At 41.6% G+C, this 16,377-nt stretch overlaps 1 protein-coding gene across 4 annotated transcripts in view; it reads left to right on the forward strand.

Moving 5' to 3' along the window:
• SMAD4 (SMAD family member 4) overlaps positions 1-16,377 on the forward strand; it is an 86,458-nt gene that overhangs the window by 26,343 nt on the left and 43,738 nt on the right. For 2 of the 4 annotated variants that reach the window (XR_006729339.1, XM_045528059.1), the window contains exon 1: positions 9,278-9,684. The exons of 1 other annotated variant lie outside the window; for it this stretch is intronic. The gene's annotated coding sequence lies outside the window, so the exon portion shown is untranslated. Of the gene's footprint in view, positions 1-9,271; positions 9,685-16,377 lie in introns of those variants that run through there. One more of the 4 variants, XM_045528057.1, reaches the window with a different exon arrangement.

Below are 16,377 nucleotides of genomic sequence, written 5' to 3' on the forward strand. Positions count from 1 at the left end.
GTCCTTCCTTCATGTTAAATCAAATAGCTTAAGACATGGAACGACTTTGAAATATGGCAGGTGTAGGTGGGTTAAACAAGAAGCTAACACTGATGAGGCACTTGTCAGTACCATGCTAAGTGCATCACGTGCATTATCACATTGAGTTTTTACACAACTCTGTGAGATGGCCTCTATTTTTACCCCCACTTCACAGATGAAGAAACTGAGACTTAGAATCATTTGTCTGAGGTCTCTTAGCTAGTAAGGAGTGAAATGGAGACTTGAATCAAGTCAGTTTGCCTCCAAAGACTGTTTGCTTAGTAACCATGCTGTGATGCTTACCTAAAATGTACTTTATAAAAGATAAAATTTATATAAAATTTGCCATTTTAAAGTGTACAATTCAGTGTCTCTTAGTATGTTGACAATATTGTACAACTCTTGGCACTATCTAATTCCAGAACATTTGCTTCACCTCAAGAGGAAACCCCATACTTCCCAATCCCCCCTTCTCAATTCCCTGACAGCCACTAACCTACTAATCTACCTCTGTTTCTGTGGATTTGCATATCCACACAGTGGAATACTACTCAGCAGTAAAAAGGAACTAACTACTGACACACAGTAACATTTTGGATCTCAAAAACAACATGCTGAGTGAAAGAACCCAGATACCAAAGATTATGTATGGTAAGATTCCATTTATGTGAAATTCTAGAAAAACCAAAACCTTAGCAACAGGAAGCCGGGCAGTGGTTGCCTGGGCCAGGAGTGTGGGCGTGGACGCTGACTACAAAGGGACACAAGGGAAATTTTTGGAGGGAGCAAAGTGTTCTAAAACTTGATTATGGTGGTGACTGCACATCGAATATATTTATCCAAAGGCATCAAACTGTCTATGGAAAAATGTTTGTAATATGTAAATTATACCTCAATAAAACTGTAAAAAAAAAGAAAAAGAAAGTCCAAACATATTTGGTCCTGAACGAAGGTCATTCATCAGCATGTCTCCCTTCCTGATCTGGCCCCAGATCTGTCTTCCCAGCTTAATCTCCCACCCCTCCCCTCCACACAGTCATTCAACAAACATTCTCTGACATCTGCTGTGTGCAAGCCTTGGTGTTAGGCACTCAGAGAAGGTGGGGAAGGAGAACCTCTATGGTCAGGGAACTCACAGCCTGGTCTCAGAGCAGATAGAAAGGGTGGCCAACACTGACAAACAGCAGGGAACCATTCCTAGAGGATCACCGGGTCTTAAAGGAAAGGAACAAGAATTTCACTTGGAATTTCAAGTTTGAATCAAGTTTCAATTTAATTTTTTGGACAGGTAATAAATTTACATGGCTTAAAAATAAAAGAAATTTTGCAGTGAAACATTTCTCCCCATCCTAACCCCCATCTGTTCAGCTCCTACCTCACCCCATGCAACCATAGTTGTTATAATACATATTATTTCTCCTCCTTTTAAACACAAAAGTTAGCATAATTTTTGTTGTTTTGGACCTTACTTTTCATATGAGATCTTCCCATATAGGTACAGTGAATATTTTTACTCTGTTCTACAGTTATGTAGTGCTCTGTCATATGGATGTGTTATAACTTATTTAAGCAGTGCCCTTTTAACATCTGAGTTGTTTCCAACCATTTGCTATGGCAAATAATACTGCAATGTGTAACCTTTTACAAATGGTGTTTTGTTTTTGTTTTCATTTTGTTTTATACATGGGCAAGTATATCTGTGGCTACACATTGATTTTTTTTTTCCCAACCATTCCACAAGCAGAACAACCACTTTCATATCTCCAGCCTGTTTCTTCTGCCTTGAAAGTCCCCACTCAATCCTCACTCCTACTGTGCCTCACCATGCAGCTCAAATGTCACTTTCTCAGAGAAGCTTTCTGAACTCCCTCAGGCAAGATTTGGGTGCATCTTCTCTTTCCTCTCCCAGTATTCCCAGTCATCAGAATTGTCGCTTTACACTTCACTCTTGCTCCACTAGACCAGGAGCTTCTTAAGGTCAAGTGCTGTAGATTTATCTTGGAATCCCTCAGTATTTGGCACCTGGGAGGTATTGAATAAAATGTTCATTGCATGAATGGAGGGATCGGGGCAGACCAAGGGTGTGGTGCTGCTCCTGTCCCTCACTGTCAGCAGCTCCCAGCCTCTGTGAATACTTGGAGGACAGCGGCCAAAGGTGGCTGAGAGTTTTCCTTCCCGACCACCTAATTCCTTCCTCTCTGCTCTGTCCCTTTCTCCCATTGGGATTCTGTCCACAGCTGCCCTTGTGGCCCTGCTGGATCTTGCATGGACAGCAGCTATTATAGCTTTTTAGAAGAAAATGAAGATAAAAATGGAGCATTGGCTCCACCCATCTTCTCTCTTCCTCATCAAGTCTTTGGCCTCCTCTGAAGCTAAGGGAACAAATTGTTTGACGGTCAAATGCACATCAAATTCATCCTCAAGCATAACTGTTTATACTTTAAGCCAAAAGAGATGACAGAGTTTATTGAAGTGCTTTTAGGAATGTGGGTAACACTTGCAGTGATTAGGTTAATCCATGTCAAGTAATTTTCAGAGGCAACTTGGATTTTTATTATTATTATTTTTTTCAGAGACAAGTTCTCATTCTGTCACCCAGGTTGGAGTACAGTGGCATGATCATAGCTCATACAAACCTCAAATGCCTGGGCTCAAGCCATCCTCCTGCCTCAGCTGCCTGAGTAGCTGGAACAACAGGTGTGTACCATCATGCCTGGCTAAGTTTTGACTTTTTTTAGAGACGGGGTCTCACTATATTGCTCAAACTCATCTCAAACTCTTGGCCCCAACTAATCCTCTCACCTAGGCCTCTCAAAGTGCTGGGATTACAGGCATGAGCCACCATGCCCAATCACCTTGGATTATTTTTAAAAGGCATTGGGTTACGATGGCATGCACCTGTAATTCCAGCTACTCAGGAGGGTGAGGGAGGAGGATCACTTGAGCCAGGAGTCTGAGTCCAGCCTGGGCAACACAGAGAACCCCCAGGCCCCCTCCCAAATTAGATTGACACTAACTTGTGCCTGGATCTGTCAATTGCTAGGTTCTTTCCAGGATAATATTTCATTCTATTCTTTCCAAGGTGGGCGATGCTGGAGGTGAGAGCTCTCTATCTCCACCCCTGGGATGAAAAGGTTAAAGTTCTAAATTCTCCTCACCTTGGAAAGCTCCTATTTGTAGGAGGTGGAACCATTAAAGAAAATAAAAGGAAAAGAAAACTTTCAAGCTCCCTTTGAGGGCTTTGGGACTGTGGTCTTCAAAAATTTTCTTGCTTTCCTCCTAAAAGAAATTGGAAAAACTGTTTCTTCTTGTACTTTTAAAAGTCATATCTAATATGTTTCATCATAAGTTAAAATAATGGCAAGGTTTGTTATTTCTGGCATTAAGTATTGGCATTTTAAAATAAGATTGTTACATCACTCTTTAAATGTATCCAAGGAAACTTAAATATCATAATGCAACTATCATTCATTTAAAAAATACATGAACAAGCTTTTCTTTAAAGGAAATTTTACATCACTCTTTTTCTCCTTATCTTGTATTTCCCTGAGCATTTTAATATAATATTTTAGGCTGGAAAGTCTTTTATTGATCAGCCTATCATATTTCTCTATAAAAAATTTTTTAATTTTTTTAATCAGTGGACATTAGAATAATGGCCTCTATAAAAATTTAAAAAAAAATTCTTTTGACTCAGTCTCTTAAGTTAAAAAAACATGTTAATTGTATAATTAACATAACTTTAATACCTAATTGATCTTAACATTTAACATAAAATACTACAAATTTTGATATACTGTCAAAATTAAAATGTAGCACTTTTTGCTGGAATGGAATAGAATTTGGAGTGAACCTTAGTTCTAGTTTTCATTTCTATGGATAGAAGCATGAAACACCTTGTCTATTCATTCAACACATATTTACTGAGCACTTCCTGTGTGTCAGTAGCTACCTAGGCACTTGGGATACATTAGCAAACACTACAGATAAATCCCTGCCCTCATGGAGCTTACATTCTGGTGGAGGGCGATGGGCAATAAACAATAAACACAGCACATAAGTAAATCAAATAGTACGTTAGAAGCTGAGTGCCATGGGAAAAGAGAAATCAGGCTAAGGGGATTTGAGGTACAGAGTGAGAGATAAGAATGGGTTGTGATCTTTGTAAGGTCAGGGCAGGCCTCATTGAGAAGGTGACTTTTGACCAAAGGAGGCGAGGGAGTTAGCTGTGCAGATACGTGGGGGAGATGTGTACAAGGCAGAGGGCACAGACAGTGCAGAGGCCCTAACTTGGGCACATGGCTGGCATCTTCTGGGGTCAACAAAGGAGGTCAGGAAGGCTAGAGCAGAGTCACCCAGGAGGAGAGTGATAGGAGATGAGATTAGAGAGGGTGGTGCCGATCTTGCAGAACCCTTTAGACTACTGCAAGCATGTAGCCTGTTACTCTAAATGAAATGAGCGTTTGATGGAGGGATTTAAACAGAGAACTGACATCTGGCATAGGTTTTAAGAGGCTCACTGTGGCTATTATGTTGAGAGGGGCAAGCACGAGAACAGGGAGAGCTTTTAGAAGACATTATAATCTAGGTATGAGATGATGGTGGCTCAGGCCAGGGGGTAACAGTGGAGGTGGTTAGGAAAGCTCTGACTCTGGACTAGACAAGGAGTGTGAGAGAAAGAGGGGGGTCCAGCATGACTCTAGGGTTTTTGGTCTGGGAAACTTGAAGGATGGAGTTATCAGCTGAGATAGGAAAGCTGGTGAGTTGAACAGATTTGAGGGAGAATATTATTCAATTCGTGACATGTTAAGTTTGAGATATGCAATAGACTGCTAGATATCAGAATATAGAGTTCAGGTAAGAGGTCTGAACTGGAGACATAAATTTGGGTGTTGTCATCATATATGATGGTATCAAAAGTCAGGAGCCTGGATGAGATCACCAAGGAAATGAATATAGATAACAGAGAGAAGTCCAAGGAATGAGCCCTGGGTTGCTCACGGCAAGGTTAAGGGATCTGAGAGAAGAGATGGAGCCAGCAAAGAAGACAGGGAAGGAGGGACCAGGGATGAAGGAGGAAAACTAAGAGGGTGCGATGTTAAAAAAAAAAAAGTGAATCAAGTGATTAGCTGTTTCAGCTGTTACAGACAACTCAATCAAGATGAGACTTGAGACTAGACCATTGGGTTTAACCAATGTGAAGTTCACTGCTGGGCTTGACAGTAGCTTTCATGGAGTGGTGAGGATGCAAGCAAGAATGGTGTAAGTTCAAGAGAGGATGGGAGACCTACCACTCAGCTGATGACCTAAATTATGCCACATATGTAGTCTTGTGTGTGTTGTTATGTTTCTACTACATACATATGCAGTCTCGATATACATATGTTTGACATGTTTTTGAACTTTATATAAATGGTAATCATACGGTATATATTCTGCTACTGCAGAATGGGAGGAGAACTAGAGACAAAGTATAGAAAACTCTATTAGAAGTTTTGTTTCAAAAGGAGCAGAGAAATGGGTTGAAGACCTTGTAGGATTGGAGAAATAACAGCTGATTATGGGAATGACCCGAGAGAGGGAAATATTGATAATACAGAAGGGGAGGGATAATTGCTGGAGTGATGGTGATGATCTTGATTAGGCAAGATGGTATTGGGATTTATTGTTTTTTTAAATTTTTATTTTTTAGAGACAAGGTCTTGCTCTGTTGCCCAGGCTGGAGTACAGGGGTGTGATCATAGTTCACTGCAATCTCGAACTCCTGGGCTCAAGCCATCCTCCCACCTCAGCCTTCTGAGGAACTAGGACTACAGGCATGTGCCACTACACCTGGTTTATTGTCTTAGTGGAGGGACTGGCTTTAGCCAGGAGCATGGGAATTCAACTATGTAATGGAGGGGAAGGCAGAGAAGAGGCTGGTGTGTGGGTATGGGGAGGGGTGGGATTCTGTGGAAGTTTTTGTCCCATTGCTTCAATTTTCTCAATGACATAGGAAGCACGGTTCTTAATTGAGAATGAGGATTGAGGGGAGGATGTGTAAGTTAGAGCAGTGGTCCCCAACCTTTTGGGCACCGGGGACCAGTTTCATGGAAGACAATTTTTTCACAGACGGGGGTTGGGGGTGTAGCCAGGGAGTAGTGTGGGAGGCAGAGCTCAGGTGATGATGTAAGCGATGGGGAGCAGCTGTAAATACAGATGAAGCTTCACTGGCTCTCCAACCACTCACCTCCTGCAGTGTGGGTGCCCCCCCCCCCCCGCATCCCCCACCCCCACGGTTCCTAAGTTTCATGGAAGACAATTTTTCCACAGACAGGGTGTGTGTTGGGTGGGCGGCAGAGATCTGCAGCCGCATCCCTAACACATTGAAGACATGTATGGATCAGGGACCGCACGGTTAGAGGACAGAGAAGGTATGAAATCTAGAAGAATGGAGGCAGGAAGTAGGATTGCTGGGTAGCACTAAGGGTCCACCTGAGGTTCACGGTGATGAAAGTAAAGTGAAACTAGTCCATGTGATTGTGTTTTTCTCCAGTCATCTTCAGATGCATGGGTGCTGCAGTATAGGTGGAGAACTGGCTTGAATCAGGATTGTGGTTTTGCCAACCAAGCACAACAAATGGGGAGGGAGGCCAGGGGGTGCAGAGTGTGTGCAAGAGTGATTATAATGATTGGCCAAGGGTCGAAGCTGGGTAAGGAGGGGAGTGAGCAGCTATGAGGTTTAAAAAATTCTTGGAGTTAGAGTACTACAGGGAATGACTTGGAAAAATGAGGTGGTGATCAGTGTGAGATGTCTGAAAGCGTGATTGTGAAGAAGTTGCAGAGTTTGATGTGGCTCCTGTGATTATGACCATAGGAGTCAGTGGCTGAGTTAGGATAGAGGACAAGATCCTTCGGAGTAGAAGAACTCAGGAATTGAGAGGCCAGGGCATTGGGAATATTTTATAATCACCAAGGATTAAGCCAGAAGTGGCATTGGCCTTAATGACAGACTAAATGGTGCAGAAATGAAGGGGAATGAGGGCAACAACGCAGCACTGAATAACAAGAGTCAAACCTGCTGGTTTATCGGGAGGAGGAGGGTAAGGGTCTGGAAGCAAGGAGCAAGGCTTCCTCACCTCCAGGCACAGGCTAAGAGACTTATGATTGAAAACACAGTTGCCACTACTAGAGAGGGGAGAAGCAGCGTCCCAGGGGAAAGTCAGGTTTCTCTTAAGTGCAAAAGTGAAGGGAACCTGAAGGGAAATTCAGCAAAGAGGTTGAGCTTATAGGGAATGTCATTTGCACAAACCATTAGATGGTGTGGTAGACAAACTCTAATGTAGGCCCCGTTTGATCCCCACCCCTTGAGTGTAGGTGGGACCTGTGATTCGCTGCTGGCCAATAGAGTATGGCAAAGGTAGTAGGATGTGTGTGATTTACTGTGTGTGATTATGTTACATAAGATTGTAACCAGTGTCTTGTTGAGATTCTCCCCATTGCTGGCTTTGAAGAAGCAAGCTGCCATATCGTGAGCTTCCCTATGGGGAGGGCACATGGCAAGGAACAGAGGGGGTCTCAGCTGACGGCCAGCAAGGAACTGATCCTGCAAGAAAATGAATGCTGCTAGCAACCACATGAGCTTGAAGCTGATTCTTTTTCCCAGCCTCCCTTTGCAGAGGACCCAGCTAAATCATGTCTGGACTCCTGACCCATAGAAACTTAAAACAATAATGTGTGTTGTTTTAAGCTTCTAAATTTATGGTAATATTGTTATGCAGCAATAGATAAGTAATACAGATGGGATGGAAGAAGTTTAATTATAGCAATGTTACTCAATATTTAAAACTCCTTCTGAGGTATATTACCTAAGAATCACATATTAGTCTATTACCAAATCATTTTTAATAACCTATCAGCTGACAGATCTTCCTTCAATTTTGTTGACAGCAAAGAATTGGCAACTACTTGACTTACGAAAAGAATTAAACCCATTCACTAAGGTCATTTACTTTCTCAGCATAGACACCAATTTTTTCATTGGGGAAAAAACTGAACTGTCCTGGAGATTTTTAGATCTTGGGTCAATGCACCTTAGTAATGGATACGAATTTTTTACTTTCTTTTGCAAGGTGGGATAAGGACAGTTTTAAAAGGGGATGCTGTGTCCTCAGCTCCCTTCTCAAACTGAACAATTTTAAAAAACAGTACATATGGCAGTGGAAGATCTGGAAATGAATTCCCTTAAAACTGGTCTTGGAAAGTCTTCATAAACCCCAGAGATAAGAGAAGACCAATTTGAAGTTTTCGGGGCCTTCTGGTAGAAATGACTGAGGGCAGAATGGAGCACTGAGTGTGGATGGCAGGGGGGTGGGTGGGTGTAGAGAGTTTCCGGGCAACATGACCTAAGAAATGACTTTAGGACTATCTAATAATCAGTTTTGGAGGGACTCCCAAAGGAAGTGTTTCGTGGTTGGTGAAAAACACATGTAATTAGTGTATTTTCTGAAACCTTTTAAGTTACAGAAGAAATTGCTGCGTCTTGTAAAAAAAAAACACATAAAAGAAGTATAAAGTCAAAAGCGGGGCCTTTCCCCGCCCAGCAGGTAGCCTAGTTAATAGGTGTGTGTAGGGCTCAGAGGTCCCCTCCAGCCCCGAGGCTCCGCCTACATCTCTTCCAACAGGAACCACTCACATTTCCTAACAGCTGCCCAGGCTCTTAAATGGGTGATTCCTGGACTGTCCTGTGCGTCTCTCGAGTTTAACCACCTTTGGAACTCGTGATTCAGGCCTGGAGGAAAGGGAAGGAAGGTGCAGCCATCGCCAGTTTCTTCTCCAAATAAACCGATACACACCTTCGCCCCGGAGTTAGCGCTTGGCTGTAAAAGTCTAATTTTTGTGCCCACACAGATCCTCAAAGCAAACAAAAAAACCAAAAAAAGGCCCTGATCGTTATTTATAAACACTTACTGGACGCCCACTCTACGCTGTGCTCTCCTGCGTACTTGGGGACTGTTTTGCCAAACAATGCCAATTTCTCTGACTGCCACCCCCTCAAGCAGGCTCCCCTCACCACAGCGGAGAAGCGGCCTTCGCCAGCGCCCGGGCAGGGAGTCGGCGCCGCCCGCCGACGGCGCTGCCCTGCGGGCGCCTGCGCAGAGCGCCACCCCCGTCACTCGGGGCGGGCGGCGGGGGCAGCCGGGAGAAAGGAAAGCTGCGGGGGGAATAGGGCCAAACCCTGAAATTACCCGGATGTGGTCTGCGCGCGCGCATGCTCAGTGTCCTCTCGACAAGTTGGCAGCAACAACACGGCCCTGGTCGTCGTCGCCGCTGCGGTAACGGAGCGGCTCGGGTGGCGGAGCCCGCGTTCGCGCCCGCCCGCTCTCCTCTGGAGACCCTTGCCGTCCTCCCCTCGGCTCTGCGGCCTCCCAGGGGGTAGGAGCCGGTGAGGGGAGCCGGGCGCCCCGCGAGAGAGACCCCCCCGCCGCGGGGCGGCCCGGGAGCTCGAGGCGGTCCGGCCCGCGCGGGCAGCGGCGCGGCGCCGAGGAGGGGCGGCCTGGCCCGGACGCCTTGGGGCGGGGGCCCAGGAGCGCTCCGGGCCGCCCGGGGAAGCAACTGGCCCTGCGCGTCCGCGGACAAGCAGCGGCGGGAGAGCGGACTCCCCTCGCCACCGCCCGAGCCTAGGTAACCGCGCCATGTCCCCTCCACTTCCCCCGACCGGGCCCGCGCGCCCCGCCCGTGGCTTCCCCGCCCCGGGGCGGGCTCCCGGCGGCGGCGGCGGCGGGGAGCGCGCGGGAGGCCGGCGGGTCCGCTTGGAGGGCGAGCGCGGCCGCCTGACGACCCTGGCCGGGGCCGAGCGACGGCCCCTGCGTTGGCCTGGCCGGGGCGGGCGAGTGCCAAGCGGCAGTGCCTCGCGTCCCTCGGGCTGCGGGGTCGATCCTCCGGCCTCGAACTCCGCTCGCAGTTTGTCGGAGAACCAAGTTAAACTCGGCTAGCGACTCCTGCCGCGGCCGCCGCTCCTCTTTGTTGTTCTTGAGTAGTTTCTCTGTCGCCCCGGCAGAGCGCGTTGGGTCGGCTGGAGTGTGTTGCCTTTGGGTCTAAATGAAAGTTGTAAATGGTTTGTCTTAATTTCTTTACTCAAGCAAATTTTTGTTTTCTCTTTGTCCCTCACTTTCTCTTGGTTGTGTCATTCCAGTTTACGTTTCTACCTTTGATTTGTTTACTTTTTGAATATTGTGGGTGATGGCAGCATGCAGAAAAGATTCTTAGCACCTAACTGAACCTTCCCCCACCCTTAATAAATCATGTCTCCTAATAGAAGGTTTGGTGTGTCTTATTGTTAGGACTAAATGTATTGAGCATAAAATTGGTGTAGGGTGGAGGGCGGTGGCTCCATCACATGCCCCAAACTGCTGTTACGATTTCTCAAGGTAGATTTTCAAAGACATGGTTGTGTTTAGTTAACATGAAAGATTTGTTTGCTGGTATAGAGGGGCTTTAAAAAGCCTTTTTGAAGATTGATAGCTCTTTTCCCCTTAAAACCGCGGTAAACTTGTTGTTTTTTTAAAAATTATTTTTAATTTATTTTGACATTAACTTCTTAACATCTTTAGTTTTTGCACCATAGTTTAAGGTGGAATTGCCAGTTATGTAGGAATAATAAATATAACAAGGTAATCGGGGAATCGTTTTAAGCACCCTGAATTGACTTTCTGTAGGCATAGAGTCCTGGCTAACTTTTGTGAACCTCCTTTGCGTTTTGCCGGAATTAACATCCTTTTAGTCTCGGTAACAGCGTGATTATTCAGGTGTTTTAAGAAGCAGGTTCAGTACTTTTTGCTGGCAGAAACCATTTAGCGTCTTAGTGGAAAATACAGAAATGCATAATTTCATAAAGTAATTAGATTTAGAGCATTGCATTTGAATAATTTTTATTGTAGATTTCATAAATTACCTTTGCTATACCCTACAGAGACTATATATTTCAGCTGAAATATAAGGAAGTTCTAAAGTGTAACTTTTTTTTTTCTACTATGGACTTACTCTCTATTGGAGAGTTCTGGTATGATTAGTGCATGATATTCCAAATTGTAAATGATTAACATTTAAGAATAAGACTTCTTAATGTTTCTTTCATAAAGCTGTCATGATTTTATTTTCTTAAATGGGTTTGTTACAGAACAAATGTAATAGAGGTAGGCCAAGCATTTATGATTTGAAGTAGTTTTAGGTCTAAAGGTGGTGATGAATTATATAGGTTTACGTTATTGGAATTAAAACTAAAAGCCTGTGTAGAGAAAATAGATACAACATTTTGTGAATCTATTAATAGAAGTGGCTTTTTCTTTGCTTTCCAGGTTTTTGGGTGAGTTTGCTTTAAAGAGGTATTGCATCTTGATTTAAAAATTTTAAGATGAGAGTGCCTACTTTGTTTAGCTAAGTGCCTTCAGCGTAAGCCTTGGGCTTAGGAAAAACAAAAACAAACTGCCAGTCTGTTTCAGACTTAATGAAAATTTGTGTGAAGTCTCTTTGAAATATTTTGAAATAAGTTTTAGGTAGATCATTGGCTTTTTCTGATGGCTTTGCTGCTAGAAGCAATTATGCTTATACCACCCAGTTACACTCCCGCTCTCCCACTTGGAAGCTAATTTTTTTTTTATTGAGCCAGTGTTAATAGTAACATCTTTAGACACTGTTCTAATTGAGCTGTGAATTGCTGAGGCCTCTACGACGGGAGCTTACCCTACAGAATCTGCTGGATTCATTACATTTAAAATGAATATTTAATCTTGTCTAAATTTTTCCATATTTTGGTGACAGCATGTGTTATTTTTCTGATTTTTAAACTTAATTCTATTCTGTCCCCCTCTAGCTCATGCCTGACTTTTTTTTTATTCGATGATTTTTACAGTGATTGGTTCTTTAAGCATCTTATAATATATTGGCCATTTCAGCGCTCATTGTACGTGTTTGGATTTCGTTTTTTTTCCTAGATGATTGTGTAGTTAGGCAGAATTTTTTTGTTTTGCTTAAAGGAATGGTGAATGATGACTGAGGTGATCCTTAATCTTGTATAAAACTGACAGTTTTATTGATTTCATTGTTTTCTATTCACATTAAATGAAAGTTAAAGGAGTTAGACCAGCATAATACAGCATTTAATACAATTTTGTTAAATTATCAAATTTTGGACTTTTTGCTCAGTAGTTAAGACTGAATTGTTTTAAAATGAGAAATTAAACAGTTGACAAATATGTCTAGATATCATTCATTTGCGCTACTTTCAGTATGATATGTTTGCATCATAATATGCCAAACATTTGATAATGAGTCAGATTTAGGATTTTTGAATTTTTTTCTCATTCTAAAATATGTGATTTTGGTGATGGGAAATTTGGCTGAATTCCAGTTTCTCAGGAACAAGGTATTTTAGGTTGTGTCACCTTGCCACTGTTACATGCTGTAATTGGCATCCAGGAAAATTTGTTTCAACCACAAGAATGAATGAAAAGTAGGGTAGTGCTCACATATGTAGAACTAAGATGGTAGGTGTTCATATTCTTATATTAATAACTTAAAAGGTTCTTATAATTTCTGATTTGTCTGGATAACTGCTACTGCAGATTACATGATAAGTTAGACAACTACCAGAGACTGATTGTAAAGAGGGTCTGTTTGTAAATACTTTTCAACTCAAGGACTATATTTCATTATTCACACTTGGAATGAGAGTTTTTTGCAGTTTGGAAAACTTACAAATGTGTTGGGTTCATCTTCTTATTGCCTTTTTACTCCCAGGGTTTAGTGCCGTGGTTTTCAGTCTTGGCTGCACTTTGAGATCTCTTGGGGAGCTTTACAAAATACTGATGCCTGAATCCCACCCCTAGAAATTATTCAATTGGTCTGGGGTGCACCTAGGTCAGAGCTCCACATTGGTTGAGCTGTTGGGGTCTTCTGACTTCTTTTGAACTATTTCACTCCTGTCAGTGTCACATTCTTTAATACGGTGATTTACACGTGCACAATGTAGTCATCTCACTCGTCTAACTTACTGGGTCTTTTGAAGGTATTGCCACGTTTGTTTTACTTCCCAGCCTGCCTGCCTGTTTTGTCTGTCTGTCTGTCTTCTCTGTCCCTTTCTTCCTCCCTACCCCCTTTTCTTCCTTCATTTTCAATTCATTTGAACTGTGTGGTAGCAAGTTTTAGGAAGTTGTATTTTCCATGATGAGAAATTGTATATTATCACTATTTTAAATAGGAAGTTGGTCTTCTTTTAAAGTATACTCTCAAATGCTTGCTTGTGCTCCTTTTGGAGACTAACAACCATAAGTGCCTAAATTAGCACAAACTCTCAACAGAATTTGGTCTTCTTAGGGGGTTAATCTGCTTGGAAATCATAAAATTTTTTAGCCACCAATTAACTGGTTCGTTCACTGGTTTTTGAGAGGCAAGTTGCGTTGTTTAGCTTTTGCTGTTACTTCTACACTATAAGACAGTTGCTCAACTAGCCCAGCTAGGTAGCACTTCTTTAGAGATCATCTAGGGGCATATTCAGTTCTCCATTTATTTGTATCACCTGAAGTATTTCCCAAGTGCTGATCTATAGAGTAGTTATATCTGTGTCTCTAGAAGAGCTGTTTAGAAAAGTAAAATATTCTTTGCCACCCAGTTCCAACACACACGCACTGATTTAGAATGGGAATGGAGTGAAGTAGGCATGGGCGTCTCTATTACTTAAAAAGTACCTCCTGATTTTAAAGGCTTTAGTTATTTTAGCATGCTTATACTTACCGTTTCATTTGTTTTAATATAGCACAGGCTTTACTTTTCGATCATCAGCACATTGGAGTAATTTACTTAAAACCTGTCAAATCCCAATTTATGTGTTTTGAATGCAAATCTTATTTATGATTTAAAAAAAAGGACTGCTACTGAGTATTTGTGTTTGTAGTAAGGTACGATTTCTGTATTTTAATGTGGATGAATGTATGCAATTCAGGTCTTTTTCAAGTCAACGTATTTCTAAATGTAAAACTGAATTATGGATATTTATCAGTGATGGTCACTGGTGAATTCTAAAACATATGATATCAATAGATGGCCATTCATTGTAATAATTGAATCATTTGCTGAAAGAACGACTGGAAGTAGTATTTAATGGGGTAAGCTAAGCCAAGAATTATTGTACATAAACCCACTAGGTGCATCTATGTCATAGATACCCCTACTGAAAACTAGGTGAAGAAAGAATTGCATGTGTATAGATGTTGAAGTGAAGCAGCTAGCTAATTGTAAAGAAAAATGACACAGCTTCTATATAATTAGTCATTTTAATCAGTTGCACGTATTCATGATATTTGTTTCACAATCTTTTTGGTAATTTGTAAGGTGAAGCTTGTAGACTAGATCAGTGCTTTGTAAAACTGTCAGTACTTCAGACTCCAAGAATGGTCTTTAAAGGTAGGCCCCTCCCCTTGATATCTATTTAGTAGAGCTGGGCTAACCTGCAGCAGATTCTGATACAGCCCCTTTTGAAAGAATAAGCTAGATGATAGTCTTCTTCATTTAAAAGTTTTATGAAATGTATTTTTTAGTTATCAGTTATTGAAATTCAACTTAGTTTCCAGTCTTCTCAAAGTATGGTCCACAGACCCCTGGAGATCCCTGGGACCCTTTTATTTAAGGGTCATGAAGTCAAAATTATTTTTGTAATGAATCTAAGATGTTATTTGCCCTTTCACTGTGTTGACATTTGTGCTGATGGGTAAGGAGCAGTGGTGGGTAAATTGCTGGCACCTTAGCGTGAATCAAGGCAGTTGTACCAAATCCTATGAATCCTTATTGTGTTCTTTACATCCACACACATGTTAAGCATTTGAAAAAATGCCAGTTTCACTTAAGAATGCCCTTGGTGAAGCAGTAAAAAGTTTTAATTTTTGAAATTTCTACTCCGGCATGCATGTCTTTTAAATATTCAGTGTGATTAAATGGGAAGAATGTATAAAGCATTTCTGCACATCAGAGTGCAATGTTCTTTTCTAGGAGAAGCACTTGTGTGATTGACTTACAAGCTGAACTGGCTGCTTTTTAAATGGAGCATCATTTTTATTTTTACTTAACAGAATGACTGATAGATAAACCATGGTTATTTAGGCTTGAGTGTTTGGCAGGTATTTCCTTGAAAATGAATGAAGTGAGCTGGCCACTTCAAGGAAAACATTAGTTGCCAGTGATAAAATTTTTTAAGTGTAAATTAGATTTTTGGAAAACTTGTATGTGTCCCTATGAATTTGCCAGTTTCCTAATAGTTAAAGACTTTTCTGATGAGATTAGTGGTGATATTGAGGGATGTATTTTTTTTTTTTTTTTGAGACAGTCTTGCTCTGTTTTCCTGGCTAGAGTGCAGTGGCGTCATCACAGCTCACTGCAACCTCAAATTCCTAGGCTCAAGTGATTCTTCTGCTTCTGCCTCCCTAGTAGCTTGGACTTACAGGCATGTGCCATTACTTTAGGCTAATTTTTAATATTTTTTGTAGAGACAGGGTCTCGCTCTTGCTCGGCTGGTCTTGAACTCCTGGCCTCAAGCAGTCCTCCTACCTTGGCCTCCCAGAGTGCTAGGATTACAGACATAAGCCACCATGCCTGGCCATAAGGGATATAATTTTAAAAAATACATAAGGAAATATGTCAACATTTGGTAGATTTGTATAACTTACTGAACCAATATTTTCCCCAATGACCAATTCATGATGTTACAAAGTCATGCATGGGTGGGAGATCCATTCAAAGTATAAGAGAAATCATGCATTTTTATATAACAGAACCAAAAATTTTGTTGATAAGGATTCAGACTCCACATTGCAAGTAACTTTTGAAGAATTGCCACTTGCGGAGTTTTGGTGTTGAGTAAAAGGTGAATATCCTTTATTATCTGAAAAGGCTATTAAAATACTTCTCTCTTCCAATTATATCTCTGTGTGAGGCACATTTTCTTCATATACTTTAACCAAAACAACATATCACAACAGATTGAATGCAGAAGCAGATATGAGAATCCAGCTGTCTCCTTTTAAGCTAGACATTAAAAAAAATTTGCAAAGATATAAAACAGTTTCACTCTGATTCCTAACTTTTTTTTTTTGGAAAGTACCATTTTTTCATAAAATGTATTATTTATATTAACACATAATAGCTTTATTATTTTAAGTGATTTAATAAAATAAATGTCTAAACTTTTATTAGTTTTAATTTGTAATATAAATATCAGTTGATATAGCCCACATAAACAAAAGCTATTTGGCAGCCTCAATAATTAAGAGTGTAAATAAAGGTATCCTGAGATCAGAGACTTTAAATTAACAGCTGCTATTTTAAAGT

Source organism: Lemur catta, chromosome 16 (genome assembly GCF_020740605.2).
Source record: "Lemur catta isolate mLemCat1 chromosome 16, mLemCat1.pri, whole genome shotgun sequence".
Taxonomy (NCBI): domain Eukaryota; kingdom Metazoa; phylum Chordata; class Mammalia; order Primates; family Lemuridae; genus Lemur; species Lemur catta.